General features: G+C 29.2%; 1 long non-coding RNA gene across 3 annotated transcripts in view; it reads right to left on the bottom strand.

Annotated features, from left to right (window-relative positions):
* The window catches only part of LOC107606808 (uncharacterized), a 67130-nt gene extending 56643 nt beyond the window's left edge, over positions 1-10487 (bottom strand). The window contains exons 1-4 of one of the 3 annotated variants that reach the window (XR_015892403.1): positions 10054-10487; positions 9385-9570; positions 8121-8192; positions 6901-7395 (exon numbers count right to left, since the gene is read on the bottom strand). This is a non-coding gene — a long non-coding RNA (uncharacterized LOC107606808). Of the gene's footprint in view, positions 1-6798; positions 7396-8120; positions 8193-9384; positions 9571-10053 lie in introns of those variants that run through there. The other 2 variants (XR_015892404.1, XR_002351189.2) reach the window with 2 other exon arrangements.
* Between the last annotated feature and the right edge of the window lie 9875 nt (positions 10488-20362).

Genomic DNA, 20362 nt, shown 5'->3' with positions numbered 1-20362 from the left:
TGCTTGTTTCATTTCTTGTTATTTACATTACTTGCTTCTCTTGCAATCAACCCCCATTCCCCCCATAGCCAATAACTTAGAATTTCATTTGCAACTCCTAGAAAAGACAACCCGGGACTTAAAACTCCCGGTTTATATTTGTTTTGAATTGTGACAATTTTCTTGAATTAAAATTTGAGTGATGGTCAATTGTTGGGTTCGAAACTATACTTGCAACGAAAATCTATTTTGTGAAACTCCTAACCTACTTTAGGCCATCACCACTTATCCTCAATGATAGGATAGACTAATTGGGATTAATTCTATGCAATTACCATGTTTGTGGTCCATGACTAGGATAGGAATCCTCAATTCCCCAATCCTTGCCAAGAGTCCTTTTTGCCACTTGAATTCCATTTTTGATTTACTTGCTTTGAGCTTTAATTCCCTTGCATGCTTATTTAATTTCTTGCATTTTAATTTCTTGCTTATTTCAATCAAAATCACTTGTTTCCTCCATAGCCAATAATAAGACACTTTATTGCAATTCGTAGGGAGAACGACCCGGAATTTCAAACTCCCGGTTTATATTTGTTTTGGATTGTAACTTAACTTAAATTAAACTTTTATGTTGGTCGATTTTTAGCTTGGGACTATACTTGCAATGCTAATTCTATTTTGAGAAAAATTTCTAACCCGCTTTTGGCCATCACCAATGCTTATTCTGTTACGTGTCTTGATCTGCAGACCAACACTCTTAGAAAGCGTTGTTTTCTTGGACCTAGAAGAGGATGGTCTATTAGCTTCTCTTAGTTTTGGGACAGTGTTAGGAAGGAATAGGCCTTTTTTTCTATTGCACCCTGACCCACTTTTGCCTTTTCTTTTTGGTGGACAACTTCCCATATCGCCTCATCTGCATGTGAAGATACTTTAACCTCTTTTACGTACTTATTTTTTTTTCATGATTTGTTGAAATTGGTTTCTCATTAATAATGCCAGGATTCTTGCCAAAATACAAAAACATTCAATGGTTTTCCCAGATTCTTGTAATTCAAATTTTTTGGTGCCAGAGCACCCTTTATGTGGTTGCTGTTTTTCAATAGCCATCGCCAAAGATGGACTCGTCTTGTCTTCATCTTCTTTCCCTTTTAAACACTCTCTTACTACATGCTCGTAGTAATCACAGAGCCCATAGACCAATTATAAGCTATCATATTCAACATTATATTCAATTATATCCGCTATAATCATTTGTATTACCGGTAAACCTAGATCAATTTGGACACAAGCACGAGCGTATTTATCTCTTTTCACTAATTTTGTTGCCAAATCGATTTTAATGCGATTACCAATTGTCGAAGCTATCTTATTCATGTCCTGTTCATGATAATACATGATAGGTAATGCTAAAATCCTAACCCATACCATGATGGAACCAAAAGAACCTTCACCCATTCTAAAGGAAGGACTCCACAATTTAACCACTAAAGAGTGTCCGTTCAACATCCACGGGCCTCCCAGCAAAATTCTTTCTCGCTCTTATAGCGTTTCAAATTTTTTCCAAAAGTAGCCATGTCCCATGTGAAAAAGTTCATAACCACCCTTCAATCTCTAAACACTGTTGAGTTTATATGACAAGATCATGTAACTTATGTTCTTGTCCAGAACCTTAAGAACTATGGTGTTCTTGTACGGCTGAGAAAGAGTCACTCTCGCCTCCTCCGTGAAGGTAACACTAGGGGGAGAAGAGTCCCCCTATTTTCCTTGGATTGATGCCAGGAGATCTCCATCAAGAAGATCCAATACTTCCAGAATAGCTGAAAAAGAAGCTCCTGCCACTTTATCGTGAAAAGACCTACCCTGTTTTGGCACCTCCTTGACACCAGAAGCAACCCATCCCCCACTCTCCCCCTTATTTCCACTTCCGACCATGCTGAATAACTCACTTTGAGCAATCCTCAAACCATCTACCCCACTTGCACTGTCACTCTCACTCTCTATTTTATGTGTTGTTTGGATAAAGAGAAAATAGATGAAAAAAATGGAGAGAAAACTTTCATTTGTTTATATGAAAAAAAAGTGAGAAGAGAGAAAATTATAATAGAGTAAAATTATATTAATGCCCTTAGGTCTCTTATTTTTTTATTAATTAAAAGGTGAATTAATAATTTTATCTATATTTACACATTTTCTCTTTATTTCGTCTCATCTTTGAGAAGAAAAAATTTTGATGGGTTCTACACTATTTTTTTTTCTTCCACTCAATTTTTCTTTCTCATCCAAACAACAAAAAATTCACTTTTCTTTCTTCACATTTTCTTTCCTTTCATATTCCCTTAATCCAAACAATGTGCTAGTGTTTTATTTTTACGCGTGTATTGCCGATTCGATTTGGTTTAAGTTATTCATGTTAGAATAAAAAACCAGATCAAACCAATAGAAAAACCAAAAAAATTCAATTTTTTATATTTTATTTTTTATGTGTTTAATTTTTTATTTTTTTATTCAGTTCGTTGGTTTTATTTAATTTTAGATAACCCTAAAATTATATAGGTATAATTCTCTTATTTACAATATTTTTTTGATTAATTTAAGACAAAGTTTTCGATGTAGATAGCTGGGTGTAATTTACATATGTAGATTAGTGCTGGCACATCCTTTGGCAGACAAGTGTTTAAGAGAGGAAATAAATTCTATCGATGATGCAACTTGCTCCAGTAGGTATTGCAAAGTTTCGTCAGTATTATCAGGTGATGAAATTACATGATAATAGTGGGTAATTATATTACTGACTAGGTATGGGATGAGCCATTATAATGGACCCTTATTAGGGTAAGTTGTATGGGTTTTTTGTGGGCATGTTATGGGCTTTTACAAAATTTTATTTGTAATGTTGGTTGTTGAAGCACTGAATGGGTTGGAATATTTTATTGTATTGTGGGTGGTTGAAGTATTTTAGTGGGTTGGAAGATTATGTTAAACTTAAGTTGAAAATGAATGACATTCATAGGTAGATTTTAAGAAAAAAAAAAAAAGAAGAAACCATATAGAAAACAACTCCAACAACATTAACTCTTCTTTCCAATTCAGCTAAAGTAGGAGTGAAAACTACAGCTGAAACTGGCTTAGAAATAGGTGCAGCTCTTCGCTCTCCAACTACCTTAAGACAAGACCATGTTAACCCAAAATGTAAGCATATGATGTTGTCAAAGTGTGGCATCACTAGAGCATGCACGCAGATATTGAAAACTGTAGTTATACGAAAATGGAATTCTGTCCCTCGTGGTGCACACGAGATTAATTAAGAGTAGTGAAGTGGTTAACATTAGTGAGTAATTAGACTAAAATTGCATGGTTTTATTGCTAGGATAAAAAGAATAATTTTTTTTATAACACATGTATAAGTAGTTTATAAAAAGGTGAATGATGGAGCTTTTCTACTCAGAGTGTGCATATTGGAATGCAACATTTTTTTTTTTGGGAGAATCAAACCTAATATATATCACTCCACTAATCATGGTTGGAATAGTGACCAAATAAATGAATTTTTTATTTTTTATTTTTTAAAAGAAATAGACTAGGGCTGGCAATGGGTAGGGTAGGGTAGGGTTTGGACCCTACCCTAACCCTACCCGCGGGTTGAAAATTCTATTAAAACTCTACCCTACCCTACCCGCGGGTTGAGAATCTCTCAACCCTAACCATACCCGCACCCTAAAGTTCTAAACCCTACCCTACCCTACCCTACCCGCAGATATATCAAATTTTTTCAAAGTAAATATAAAATTCAATCATTTCAAATTTTATACATATTAATAACATAAAAAATAACAAACTAATACTCTAAATTACTAAATTAACTAACTAGTTTAGTGGTTGTTCACTTATTGTAAGTCATTACATAAGAGAGGTTGTAGGTTCAACTTTCACTTCTTCCACTATATACTTAATTTTTATAAAATATGTGTTATATATTTGAGGTGCGGGTAGGGTAGGGTAGGGTACACCCTAAACCCGTACTCTACCCTACCCGCAGGCATACCCGGACCATACCCTACCCTACCCGCAGCGGGTAGGGTAGCCTACCCTACCCGAACGAGTTAGACCGGGTTGAGTACCCGCGGGTAGGGTATGAATTGCCAGCCCTAAAATAGACTAAGACAAAAAAAAAGTTAAAGGTTAGGGTACGTAATGATGCAAAGATAATCATTGTAGTAAGCAAACTTTAAAATAAATAAAAATAATTTTAAAAAATTTGATTGGTTTTAGCTAAAAAAAAATTTGTTCCCCAATATTATTTGAAAAATGCATTACCTTATGCTTCACTTGTCGTGCACTATTCATGACACGCTATGCTATGGTAATGTTCATGCACATAGTGAAATGGGTCCTGTTCGGTTTAGAAGTTTTTTTTTTTTTTTTTGTCAGCGGATTAGACAACTCTTAATTTTAGGCATCCCATAAGATTGGATAACTCTCAATTCTAGGTACATAACACACCCACACACTCCTCACATATTTATCACATTTTTTCCTGAAATGCATCCTCTAGAGTTTGAACTCTAGATTTTAAGATAGCGTTTGTTTTTAGAGACACGACAGAACAGGACACTGAGACAAAGACAATAGAACGGAGACATTAAAAATTATGTTTTGTGTATCGTGTTTGGATACGATGGATAAGACACTAATGTAATGTCAAGTATTATATTTGGATACACATGGACAAGACTAAAATATTATATAAAATGACTAAAATAAGCATGTGATTTCAAATTTTCTAGTATAAACTAATTTAATAAAGAATGAGAGTACGTAGGAGTACAGACAGTGAAAACTTAAAAAAAATATTTGAAGCAGTCAAAAATTTTAATAAAAAATTATATAATAATATTGTATTAAAATAAAATTTATAAATATAATTATTTTTTTAATTTATTATTAATATGTAGGAATACATATGGTTAATATTAACAAAAAGAATAAATCTGAGTTTGATTAATAAAAAATTTCGTTTAGGTTAATAAGCCAAATTAATTTTAAATACAAAATCAGTTTTAAAAAAAGAATCCAACTTTACATGAAAAAAATTAATTTTTACACATAAAAATCTATTTTTATTTAGAAAACTATTTTTTTTATCTAAAATTTTATTTTTCTTTTTAAAAAATTGATTTTTTTTAAATTATATAAAATTAATTACAACTTATAAATTATTTTTTAGCATTTTTAAATATCAATTTACTTTTATAATATTTATCTTTCAAAAGTCACAAGACTAATTATTTTTGTTATTATTTTTATTATAAATTAAATAATATAATATAAGGTTAAAATAATGTTGAAGTAAGAATGATAAGAAAAAAGAAATTATCGAGTCCAATAAAATTTCTATAAAATGGAGAGAGTAACTGAGAAAAAAAGAGAAAAAAAGAGAATGTAGAAATAGAAAAAGAATATGGAGAAAAAAAAAAGTACTTTCTGAGAACAATACAAAATAGAAAAAATAAGAAGGGGTAAAATTGGAATAATAAAAAATAGGTCCGTGACTGGACCATTTTTTATGGGCTCAATGTGTGTTTTTTTTTTTTTTTCTTGATATGTTTAACTATAAGTATGAGGGTATTTGCAGGATAGTGAAAAAAAAGGGAGGGAGGGAAAAAGTAGCAAACAAACAATATATGAGGTAAGCAAAAAAAAATAAAATAAAAGAAGAGTCCAATGCTTGATTTTAGTACAGAATAAATAGTTATTTCTGATCATAAAAAATTAAAACTAAAGTTATATTCATATAAGATAAATTTTGTTCAACAAAAATAATTAATTATTATATTTTTGTTGATAATTTTGTAAATACCCATCTCCTTTCCCTTTCCTTTTCCTTTTTTGTCTTCCTTTCATAACCACCACTACCTCCGCTGCAAAATCCACCATCCCACTAGATCTGCTCCTCTGCTCCTACCTCTTCCAGTTAGCTGCATTTTATCACAACTACCACAAATTCAAATTACAACAACAATTCCAGATTTGCAATTGGAGCAAGAACCAACCTACCTAAATGCTAGAACATGCACTCTGGTGGGAGGCTCTACGAACTATACGCTATACAATAGATATGGCTTGGATAAGAGTGAGACTGAGGTACCATAAAAATAAAAAATTAAAAAAGCATACGGTAGAAACTAGAAGAGAATCATGCTTGCTAAAATTCAGGGTTAGAAGGATGCAAACATCACCATCAACAAAGGGATAGAAGGTGGCTCCACTATTGAATTTTCATCTTATGGAGCACGTTACCACCCGTGAACTCTTCGTTGGAATTTGGATTTCTCAGTCTCATGACACTCCACTCTTCTGCATGGAACATGCCATATGCTATACCTAGTCCCATCACCATTATTCTCCTTTTCATTTCCATTTGGATTTGGATTAGAAAACAAGGCACAACAAACTTAGTAATGATTTCTTATTCAATCTATCAAATAGGAGCACTTTAACTTAAAGTATTTAATTTATGCTCTTAATTTTGCCACTTTAGCATTCTGTTATTCTATACTCATGAAAATAACTTCAAATTACATATACATCTATAGTTCTTCCATATTTAAATTTTCAGCCCACAAACACTTGCTAATGAAATGTTTATTAATAAGTACTTTAATAGCTTAAAATGTTCCATTTATCAATTAAAAATTTCGATATTAAAACCGTAACAATTATCAGTTTATCACATACCCATGTTGACTAAGAACTTTTGTGTTGTTTGATTTAATAATTAAAAATTGAAAAAGATTATCAACTTAATTGAAAACCCATGTGTTGTCACCGAAACAATAATTCTTTCCAAATTGTTCAGATACTTCTCCGAAACAGAGAGATGTAAGAACAAATACACTACAATACTGCGTATAATCAACAAACTCATTATCATGATGAAATGAACGCATTCAATACCAAGCAAAGCTAATTGCTTTTTCTTCTATACCAATTCCCAATTGAACATGTCCTACCACCCATTTTCCAAATTTTATACATAACACCAATACACTGCTTAGTAACTTCATTAGCCTTTAACAAGCTCAAACCATAATTAACAAAAATTATTGTTTTAAAAAAGAGAGAAGCAAACATCACAAGCTTAACATAATTATTATTTGCTGCTTAATTATTTAACTGCACAAAATAGCGGTAAGCAGCAACTTTTTTCTTCCTAGAGGCACTTTTATCAACAGAGAGCACCAATTTGCCTGATTCCTTTGAAGTGAAAGTGTTGTGGATGGCTTCTTCTGAGGCTTCAACTTTCCTTGCCCTCTCAACTGCTATGGTGTAGCTGCCTTCTTCATTTGGGACAAACTCAGCACTGTATTCCAAGTCCCAACCTCCTACCACTATGTCCCATGTGATACTTGCACCACTCTATATAACAATCAAAACAAATTAACAACTAAGAAAAGAGTAAGGTGAATTATATGTAAAGATGTAAGTTTACAAAAATTTTTTTTTTTCGTATGGAATGAAACAGTACTTGAAAAAACTAGGACCTACATTTTGAACAGCAATAATATAATCAAAAATAACTACAAAGGGACTCTCTCTATACAAATTTAATCTGTACAGTAGAGTGCCCCCAAAGAGTAATATTAGAGTCAATTTTTGTGTAGTCAATATCAGCCAACTTCTTAAAATTTTGTTTATTTATCTTATCATAAACCCTTGGTCCTAGACTCTAAATTATAAATCCTAAAACAAAGTTGGCTAACTAAAAGTTGGTTTCCTTATTTTTTTTAAGGAAAACAAAATGCATTGCCAAATATACATAGAAAGTAAAAAAGGTTATAGTTTAAAAAATGTGGGTTGCCTAGTTTGTTAGGGTGGGTTAGTTGAGGCCTTAGCAATAAAACATGGATGTTGATTTGAAGCAAGACTTAAAAAAAGGTACTATTACTATATAACCAAGCAACGGGTCTTTCAATATAAAGCATGAGCAAAATAGTGTGATTGGAAGAAGGTTGATTATTAGCCTTGTTGCTTTATAATAGGAAAGACATAAAAGGAAGCTTGATGTTCAAGCATCCTACTTTATCACAAAGTTAAGAGACAACTTATTCCACGACGAATTGGAAAAAGATACGGTTTAATACTCAAATTCGTCCTCGAAAGATTACGCGATCTTCATTTTCGTCCCCGAACGATTTTTTTAATCAAATTTGTTCCTGAAAGATAAAAAATAAGTCAAATTAGTCCTCTTGTCAGTTGGGCGATGACGTGGCACGTTAAGTGCCACGTGGCAGGTCAGTGACACGTGGCATACCAGGTCAACGCCACGTGTCACTTGACATGTAAAAAAGATTTTTATAGTCAAAATAGTCCTTGAAAGTCCAGAAATAAGTTATTTTCATCCCTCAAATTTTAAAAATTAGTCAAACTAGTCCTTATATAATTTTTTTTTATTTTTTCTTCATAATATTAAATTTGAAATATTTTTTGATACTACTAATTTTAATAGAAATGTAATTGACAAACAAAACATTAGTAATTGTATCTTTTCTTCTTAAAAATTTTTTCCAATAAAATTATCTATCTCCTTTAATTCTTCTCAAAATCTCTCTTATTCTTTTCTATTCTAAAACATTTTTCTTACATACATTTTGCTGGAATATATATATACTCAAAATTGAAATGTATGTATTTATTAACCTAAACAAAGTTATATGCTCGAAATCAAAATTTATGTATGTTAAACAATATGTATGGAAAAAAAAATATGTAGTAGAAAAAAAATAGTGGTATAACTTTGTTTAGGTTAGCATACATAAATTTTGATTTCGAGCATATAACTTTGTTTAGGTTAATAAATACATACATTTCAATTTTGAGTATATATATATTCCAGCAAAATGTATGTAAGAAAAATGTTTTAGAATAGAAAAGAATAAGAGAGATTTTGAGAAGAATTAAAGGAGATAGATAATTTTATTGGAAAAATTTTTTAAGAAGAAAAGATACAATTACTAATGTTTTGTTTGTCAATTACATTTCTATTAAAATTAGTAGTATCAAAAAATATTTCAAATTTAATATTATGAAGAAAAAATAAAAAAAAATTATATAAGGACTAATTTGACTAATTTTTAAAATTTGAGGGATGAAAATAACTTATTTCTAGACTTTCAAAGACTATTTTGACTATAAAAATCTTTTTTACATGTCAAGTGACACGTGGCGTTGACCTGTGTATGCCACATGTCACTGACCTGCCACGTGGCACTGACCGGTATGGCTAATCCTGCAGATGATTAAAAGAAAAGAAAAGATAGAGAAAGGTATGGCTAATCCTGGCTGGAGGTGCAAGCATGTGAAATAAGTCAATAAATAAATAAAGCAGGTACAAGCAATATTATGTACCGGTGTTCACAGTGCAGTATAGTTCGGTTGTTAGAGGAAAGGCCATCCAATACATTGAACAAATATTCGGTTGGTTTTTTATTTAAGGCTAACCAAACCAAACTAAACCAATTGTAATTGGATTGATTTGATTTGGTTTTTCGGTCTTCCTGTTTCACCAATGTTGTCACTTGTACTGTTATCAAACTGCAGTAATATCAAAAACACACAAATAAAATAAGAACAGAGAACGCTAAACCAAAATTGAAATTAGAACACCAAACTACAAGTTAAAATCAAATAATTAAAAAACAACCACAAAGGTTATAAAACAAACTCAAATCATAACAAAAGTCTAAGAATCAAGAACAGAACAGAAACTGGCAGTGAAAAATAGATGCAGACAAAACTTAAGAACAAAATCAAGAATAGAATCAGCTCAAAAATATAACAGAAAAAAAACAGCAGTCGAAAATCATAACCAAAAAACAAGAACCAAGAACAGCAACCAAGAAAACACTAGAGAACTTCAGAAAATATCTCAACCAAGAATTAAGAACAAATTAAAAATCATAACAAAAATCAAGAACAAAAATCAAGAACTGAAAAAATTAAGAAAGGACCAGAATCAAATCAAGAACAGAAAAAAATATAAACAGGGAAAAATCAGACAAAAAATCTAGAACCAACCTGAGTCAAAGGCTCCATTCTTGATGATGTTGATGATGTGGCAGAGTGCAGGAAGGAGAGGACGAAGACACGGAAGTGGCTGCCAGCTGGAGTGCGCTGCGATGCACGGAGGACGACACGGGATACTGCTGCGTGGAGGACGACACAGAGGCTGCTGCTGCGTGGAGGGCGACGGAGAGGGAGCGCGACTATGACGAAGGGAGCGGGAGAGGATAGGGCTGACAGAGAGTTGAGGAGGGTGGAGGGAAAGGGGATAGGGCCTCCGCGGCTGCTGCTGTCCGGCGGATGGTGGAGGAGATTGAAGGACGAGGGGTTGTGTCTGAGGAGTGAGGACTGAGGAGGTCTGGGGCTGGGCGGAGAGAAGTGTTCGCGGATAGACTTAAGGGAATAAGGGTAAAATTGGAGGTTTCACTCTGTTTGGATAGCTGATGCCTGATGGAACAAAAGAATATGAGAGAAAAAGAAATAAGTAGAAAGAAAATAGAAGAAAAAATATTTTTTTTCATGTGTTGGTTTTTGGTAAGGTTGCGAGAATCGGACCGGTCAATAAATCGATGAGAAAACTGGTTTAATAGTTTAATGGTTCGATCGAGATTTAACCGGTTTAATTAAATATTAAATATATAAATTAAATAATTTTTAACTTGATAAAATTTAAAATTTTACGTAATAAATTATCCATAATTTAATATTAGAAGTTCACAAACAACTTTAAAGTTCATAACTAAAAACAACAAAACGCACATAATGACAAACACAATGTTTTACTATCAAAAGACAATTACTAACAAGTTCTCAACTAATCAAATGTGCAGCTCATCACAAATCATAATCATTATTAAGTGTTTCAATCAAGGTTGCGAGAATTGGACCGGTCATTGAACCAGTCAGGTGACAGGTTCAATGATTCAATGGTCCAATTGGGGTCTAACCGGGATTGAACCGGTTTCATTAAATATATAATACAATTATTAAAAATTTAATATACAATTTTAAATATACAAATTCAATAATTTCTTAATTAATAAAATTCAGAAGTTTATAATTTGACATAATAATTTATTCATATTTTATTATTAAAATTCTATAAAATAAAATTTTTTTAACTAACTTCTAAATTATAACAAAATAATTAGCAAGAAAATTCATCCTTAAACTCAGAATACTTTGGTACAGAATAAGCTGTTGATTTAAATCAATGATCTGTGTCTAAAGTTCATTCCAAGCTAGACATTGTCCATGAAAAGGTAACCCAACACTCAAAACTGGTTAGAGATCTTATCTCTGCTTTCGGAGTATCGACTGGCTACTATCTGGGAGGAACTTCAATAAACGAAGAAGCGAGGCAGAAAACTAAAAATTGGTCATTGCAATAAAAGTTTAGAATCACAAACTTACACCTACAAATTTCAATCCATCAGCAACGAAAAAAATTCAGAGTTACAGCAAATTTCAACAACCACCTTTCAATCTATTCAACAATAAAAGTTAGAAAACTTACAATCACAATCTTACGCTTACACTTGAAAATTTCAATCCATCAGCAACAAAAAAAAAATTCAGAGTTACAGCAAATTTCAACAAAAACCTTTCAATTTATTCAACAACAAAACTCAGAAAACTCAAAATCCAAATCCAAATCCAGAGAATCTAGAAACAGAAAACCTAACCAAAACAATCCAAACTTAACCTCCAAACTAAATTCAAAAGCATATGAGCAGCAATCCAACTCAGAACAGAATCCCAATTCAGAAGCCAAAATCTTAGAAATTGAAACTGAAGAAGCAGTGGCTTAATTATTACCAGAGACACGGCGAAGGAGGAACCGCGGTGACAGAGTAAGCTCGAAAGAGGATTATTTTGCGACAGCCAAGCCCCGAGCAGTGATTTCACGGCGAGTCTCTGGGCAGAGATTCACGGAGGAGAAGGATGCGCTTGAAGAGGATTGAGTAACAGTTTGCGTGACATAGAGGAGAAGAGGATCGAGGACGAGGACAACGACGGCACCCTCTGTCACTGCCGATGACAACGATCACAGAGGCGGGCTTCACGACGAGCACAGAGACGGTGAACACAAGAGTGGCGGCGGCTGGGGGTGACGATGGCTGGTGGGGATCATCTTCAAAACAAATTAACGGTAACAAACCTTCTTTGAACCATTTGCTTTAAGCCAGTTAACCGAGGCCTCTATATCCTTTACAGCGCCTTGCCAATCGAGCCCATCCATCAAATGTTGGGCTTCCGCGATATCAAGACCAACCTTTCCTCTATACCATTGTTATCAAAATCAGACCGGACCGGTCGGTTTGACCGAAAAAATCGGTGAACTGGATCCTATATCGATCCGGTCCAGTAATTGGACCGTACCGGTTCTAACCCAGAATGAACCGGTAGAAACTGGTCAAACTCGGAAACAACCGGTCCGACCGAATCGTTTCAATTTAAAAATTTTCTTAAAATGAAACAAGGGTTCAAACCCCCTCCTTCAAGGAGTTAAAAGGTAGCCACAACCACCAAGCTAACTTGCTTGTTACTAATATATATGCAAATTAAAATACATATTGATATCGTTCAACAAATAATTTACTTCTATTTAATTATTTTAATTTTAATTATAAGTTCACTCATTTTTAAATTAATTATATTTTTATTTAACAATAATTATAAACTCACTTATTATTTTCTTTTCATAATTATATAATATATATTAATATTTTTTTTAATAAATACTTGTAGTATATAATAGTATAATAGATATAAACTAATTAATAAATTATTAAAATTCGAAAATAATACTTATTTTAATATAAAAACAAAATAAAAATATTTATGATAGAGTAAAATTAACAAAATACTTATTGTTTCTGTTCCATATTGTTTAGAATAACTAGATATTTTTAAAATATTAGTAAAAATATGTATTTAAATTTTTAATTATAAATTTTTTACTATATTTTATTTTTTATTTACATAGAACTGGGTCAATCGGTTCAACCAGTGACCCACCAGATGAACCAATGATCCAGTGACCCAGTAACCTAACCGATTCGATCACGGGTTCGTTTCTGATAACTATGCTCTATACAGACTGGAACAATGGAAGCAATTTTCTTACCAAAAAAAAAAAAGAAAAAGAACAATGGAAGCAATTTCAATTTTCATCAATTATCCAATTGAAGATTATAATATTATATAACGGATAAAGAATTCAGATCAGCAAATCTTATGAAAGCACCGTTATCTTACTCTGGAATAAGAGCTTTAAATCCGGGACCTAGCTGAGAAATCTTGACAGCATGATTCTTGATTTCAAAATCCACACTCCACCACTTCTAAAGAACAACAATTCCAGGAGCATCTTCTTTGTCAACGACGTATGCATCAAATGTTTAATAATTGAAAATAGATACCGCATATTAGGAACTTAGAATTTGCTTAGAATAGGTGCATAGCATACACAGAGTAGTATTGCATTCGATACCTTAGAATTTGCTTAGAAAGATGATATTGAGAACACAATTTATAAAGTGGATGTACACAATAAAACAAAGACTCCGAGTCCAGAACTAAAAACTTGGAAAATGAATGGGAAAGTGAGAGGGAAAGAAGACTAACAGTGTTGTCCCTTTGGATGGTGATTTTGTTGAAAGGGGAAGCAGAGTGAGCCATTGAGCGGACTGAGAAGCGCGGTGGCTGCAGAATGCGATGGCGGCGGGCTGCAGTGGTAGTGGTTGCGGTGGTCAAACCCGTCGCTACTGTGGCTGCAAGACGCGGTGGCTGCGGGATGCGGTGGCTGCGAGATGCGGTGGCGGTGGACTGCTCGATTAGTGGTGGTGGCTTCTATGGTTCTCAGAGAAGAGAGAAAAGATGAGTTGCTGCTGAGTACTGACTGAAGAAGATGGGTGGTGGTGGCTTCTATGGTTCTCAATCTTAATTTGCAACTTGGCATAAGGTATAATAAGCCTAAAATTTTGTTTATCTGTTATGGTATATTTTGCAATTTTTGGTTGAATATTTATTACTGAATTTTGCCTAAAACTTCTTATTTTTGTACCTTTTTTTGCTTTGAAACTCTTTCTCTAAGAATGTTCCAAAACTTGCATTGTCTAACTCTTCTTCTTATAAGAGACTTCAGTTTCTTGATTTGAGTAATAACAGATTATAAATTGGAACATAAAATTCTAGGCTCATTTTTTTATATATAAAAAAAAATATTGATATTACACAATAAAATGGATGTTTATACGATATATACACTGCTATAATGTCAGTACAAATCGTAAGTTACGTTTTACATTTTTATTTTTTTATTTTTTTTGTTTTTTAACAATACAAAGCGCAGGTTGCGTTTTATTTAAAAAATATATTTAAAATAAAACCTGCAAAAACGTAAGTTGCGTTTTGCATTTTGCTACTTTTTAATAATAACCAAAACGTAGGTTGCGTTCTAGTAATAATAATAGCAACAACAGAAATGCTAATACTAATCTAATCTATACCAATATATAATGGGATACGGAAGTTTGGTATCCAATTCTTTCTTCCTACTTTATCCCTGTTTTCTTTTTATTAAAAATTGGCTTTATCTCATGACAGAACTTAAAAACTGATTTTAATAAAAAAAAAACTGTTACTACGTACTCAATTCTTTTTATTTTATTTTATTTTTTCAAAAACTGGGTTTACCCACGAACAGATTTAAAACTGATTCACTTTCAACCCACGACAAAGTTTAAAGCTAATTCACTTTCAATAAAAAAAACTATTAATACGTACTCAATTTAAATACCGATTCACTTTCAATACAAAAAATTTCTGCGCCTTCAATCGTACTTTACCCAAGAGAGTTAAATATCTGCTTCACTTTCAATTGTGCTCTTGCAATCATTTTTTTTTTCTTTTGCTTAATATCTGTATTCTACTCTTTGAAAAATCTAGAATTGAAAGCTCATGATAATGGAGTTGGTCCAAATAACAGACGTCATAGTAACATAATTGGTTGGTATTCTATAACAAAAATAATTAAATTAATATACACTATTTATATATTTCTGATGCTTATTATTTAACTTAAAAAAAATTTACATATAACAGAGCACTCTTTAACAAAAAAATACAAAAAAGTTACTAGAATTTAGTGTCCAATTTTTTTTAGATTTCGTATATCCTTACATAATCTATTTCATAAAATAAATTTAGTGGACAAAATAATAATTTTTTAATATTCCATCTTTTATCATATAATATATAAATAATTAAAAAAATAAAATAAACAATGTATTCATAAAACTAATAATAACAAATAGAATAAAGAGAAAAAATATTAACATATCGCTTATTTTTTGCCATGTATATTTTTAAATTTGAGTGATTAAATATATTTTATAAAGTAATAACTATGAAATGAAAATAAATTTATTACTCTAAATTATAAAAAGAAGTATTGAGTACTCTTTAACTAAAATTTTTATTATAAATTTATTACAAAAAAATATATTTATGTTTTAAATTAATGTAGATGCTTGTGATAAAATATTAAAAATAAAAAAAATATGCATTTGCATTCTTATATTAAAAAATAAATAAAGTCATTTTATATACAAAAATACTACGTTATAAGATAATTACAAAAAATTGTCAAACATAATAATTTTATTATCAAAATAGTATTTATATATTGTGTTAAATTAATGTAACATAATGATTTTTAATATACTTTAATTTAATTTTTTTAGTTTTTATTTTAATTTATATTTTCATATTTTAAAATTTTGGTAATAATATATATTTTTTATAATTTTAAAATAAAACCTGGAGAAATCTGACTTAAATACAAATATAATGATAGAAGAAGAATATAAGAATATTGATATTTCATCTCATATATTTAAATACATGGCATAAATAAAAATTAATCCTTTTTACTATAAAATTATTGTCCATTTAAAAATTTAACAAATGCCAAAATTTGATCACGGTAAAATGGGTCATAATTTTATAAAAAATCTAAATACTATATTAAATATTACAAACCGTGATTGGATAAATAATTTTCAAATTCTAAAATTAAAAATATAGATAACGCTTTACATATTTATATGAGTTACTGAATCAATTTTTATTGAATAACTATCTTAAATATCAATTATAAAAAAATGCTATTATATCAGCTAATGATAATAATCATGAGACACGTAACATTATTTATTATTAAAAAATATATTAATTTAATAATATTAAATATGTAATAAATTCCTAATGTAAAATATTAACATATAAACACAAAAAATAAAGATAAATTAGAGTATAACAAATAAACTATTTTTTAAAAAATATTTATGCAATCTTAACGGACAAAATACTCATCATATTATTAATTTATCATAATAAATTAAAAAAATAAATTTAAAAATGTCACAAATGAATGGACGATATTCAAACTTTAAAAAAAATCAATAGAAAAAAATATAATAGAAGCATATTATTTTTAAAATATTCTCTGTTTCAGAATAAAATTAAACAAATTTAAAATAATTAATATCACCTTTATACGCGACATAAAAGTTAACTTTAATCATGATAACTAATTTTACTCTTATAAATTCAAATTATACTTATTATCTGTATTGCTCTTTAAAAATATAGGTCTGGAATCACATTATAATGAAGTTGTTCAAGTAAAAGATGTGGTGATATCCTAACTGGTTAGTACCTTAGGCTGCGTTTGTTTCTAAGAATAGGACAGGATAAGACACTGATAACAAGACAGAACAAGATATTGATGGACAGAGACACAAACTTTTGTGTTTTTGTATTCTGTTTGGTGATAAACTAGAACAAATTATAAAAATCTAATTTATTCTCATTTTTTTCATTCAAAAAATTTGAGATAAAAAATATAATAAAAAAAATATAATTATGAAAAATTAACAAAAATAATGAAAAATAAGTTGTGTCCCTTGTTAGTGTCCCCGTGTCCTTCCTGTCAGGATGGACACAAAATATACTAATTCAGTATCTCTGAACACACTGTCTCTGTCCATGTCTCCTCTGTCAAACATGATTTTGTGTCTCAGTGTCCATGTCTCAGTGTCCTGTCTCTCTAAACAAACGCAGCCCTATATATTTAAAACATGTAATAACGTCGTTTTAAGTCATTTTGTCTATACATTAAATCTTAATATAGAATATTAACAAAATTAATTAACTTAATTTACGCGATTTGATTTGATTTCTGAGAACTAATTTTTAATTCTTTTAAGATAATCTACAACATATTAAGTTTGTATTTTTTTTTTTTGTATAAGTGTAGGTCGAGACATACATCACTGCTACTAATTCAATGCCTCAATCAATCTCTTATAATGAACCAGTTACAAACAATGCTAAAAGCCATGCAAATATGAATAGTTAGTACTCACTTACTCTACTTATATTTTTAATATTTTATCTTCATCGCATAATATTCATTTAAAATATTTTTTGTATTGAATAAATTAAGAGGTTTGATATTGTACACTACCATATAAAATGCCTAATATCAAACAAAATTATGAATTCAATAAAAAACATAAAATAATTAACAAATACTATAAATTTTAAATAGGCAATACATTCATAACACTAATAATAACAATAACTTTGTAATAAAATTTTGGTAACAACATATATCTTTTAAAATTAAATAGTAAAATTAGAAAAGATCTACCTTAAACACAAAACAACAACTATTGAAAAATAGTACAAAAATATATCTTATTTTATCTCATGTATTTATTAATATATTGTACAAATTATATGGATCCTTTTTATTATAGAATCTTTATCCAATTAAAAATTTAATAGATAGTAAAATTTGGTCATGGCAAAATGTGTTCTAATTTCTTAAAAAATATCTAAATACTATATTAAATATTACAAGTCAAGAGTAACTAAATTAAAAATTCTCAAATTAAAAACATAAATAACATTGTATATATTTTTATGAGTTACCGGACAAATTTTATTGAATAACTAATTTAAGTACAAACTAAAAAAATGCTACTACAAATATTATTTAATGGCAATAACCGTAATACACATAACATCATTTAGTAATGAAAAATAAATCTTAATTAAATTACAGTAACTAGATAATAAGCCCTTGATGATAAAAAAACTTATCAAATTAAAATTTAATAATGTATGGAATATAACATAAACACCCAAAAAAAAACAAAATAAAGTACAATGAATAAACTAATTTTTAAAAATATTTTTGCAATTTTAGTAGACAAAATCCTCATCATATCATTATTTTGTCATAATAAATTTAAAAAATTAAATTAAAAATATTATAAATTAATAGACGATATTCAAAATTTTTAAAGAAATAAAATAGAAGCATTATCATTCTGAAAATACTTTTTGTATATTTTAGAATAGTTAAGAATAAAAATTTACTCTATCAAATATTTCACCTCATATATTTCCTAAAACTTTAAACTATGACCATTTTATATTATCTCTTTATTGTGTGGTTTTATAATTTAACATTTTAAAATGTTTTATAGTAATTTTAGTTTCAACAAAATATAATATAAATAAGATCACGTCAATATTAAAATAAAAAAAATACTTATCTAATAAATTTGAAAAATAAATAATATATTAACAAAAAATAAAATTAATTTCTTAAAAATAATAAAAAAACGGCTGAACAGGATGCCTGTTGAACCGCTAGTAATAATATAATAATGTTAATAGTACTATTATTCCTAATATTAACTAACAGTAAAAATAATATAACTAAAACGGTGAATAATCATAACACTAATAAATATCAGTTCCGTGTAATAATAATAATAATAATAATAATAATAATAATAATAATAATAATAATAATAATAATAATAATAATAATAGTAATTACAATTAATAATAATAAGGTTTAATTATTCTATTCGTTCTTATAATTTTATTAAATTTTTAATTAGGTTCTTATATTTTTTTGTTTTTAATTGAGTCTTTATACTATTTTTAATTTTATAATTACGTCATTTTTATATTAAAAATGTTAAAATTAACATAATATTTTTATCAAAATACATGCGATCAAAAGTTTAATTAAATTTTTAATTATAAATACCTTTAATTTGCAAAAAATATTCAGTTAACTCTAATATTTTCTATACTAGGAAGGACTTAATTACAAAATTAAACCAATATAAGAATCTAATTGAAAAGAAAAAAATATAGGAACCTAATTATAAATTTAGTAAAACTATAGAGACCAACAGTATAATTAAACTTAATAATAATAATAATAATAATAATAATATAACTTGTTGTAGTGCTAATAATAATAATAATAATATTAACAATACTAGTATGCCTTTGCCAACTCTTTGCAGGATATTTTTTTCTTTTTTTCTTTATGTTAAAACACAAGTTGCGTTTTGGTTTCTTACTTCTAATAAAACACAAGTTACATTTTGCAGAATTATAAATTTGCAGGCCCATAATTTTGCATAACACATTATAATACAATAAGTGTGCATAATACTATTTTTTCTTTCATTTTTAAATTATTTTCTAAAAATTCTAAGACACTAATAATTTATAAACTCAGAAAATCTCTCTCAACTCACTGCCTCTTTGAAATCTTCTATATAATAATATTGTTACTACTTTCTTCTTCTCATGATTTTCTTCATAAGAGTAGTCTCTATATATAGTATTCCTAGTACTATATATATATATATATATATATATAATGAGAATAATTGCACCAGTAGGAGGTTGGTGCGTCAGCTTATTATATTAGGAACAAAGGAATATTAAAAAATCAGTAGATGTATTTATTGGTGCGTCAGCTTATTATATGCTTTGAATTATCACTTTTATGCAATTGTGAATTTTAATTTTATTCTGATTTATGTTAATTTTATACCCTCAGTAATTTTAATTTTATTGATATAGGTGTTTTTAAATTACTTCATAGTTAGTATTGCTAGAGAAGACACACAAAGCAACAGTGTTAATTTTTATTTATGTTAATTTTTATATAGTACCAATTAATTTATTAATTGTTATCTCTTTTGATTTTCAGGTTTAAATCTTGATTTGCAAATTTTTAATGATGATGAAGATGTTGAAAATGATCAAGAATAAGAGTTGAAGATTCCTTTATATCTAATATTGTAATTTCTTTATTATGATGAATCTAAATTTGTAATGATCTAACACTTTTTTTTTTAATTTCTAGTTATTTGAGCTAAGACATTGTATAAATTTTATGTTTGTATTTTAATTTATCTATGAATTTTAA

The sequence above is a fragment of the Arachis ipaensis genome, chromosome B7, assembly GCF_059453495.1.
Source record: "Arachis ipaensis isolate K30076 ecotype BB chromosome B7, ASM5945349v1, whole genome shotgun sequence".
In the NCBI taxonomy this organism is placed as follows: Eukaryota; Viridiplantae; Streptophyta; class Magnoliopsida; order Fabales; family Fabaceae; genus Arachis; species Arachis ipaensis.
Note: the sequence above shows the minus strand (reverse complement) of the source record. Positions and strands in the feature narration are given on the sequence as shown.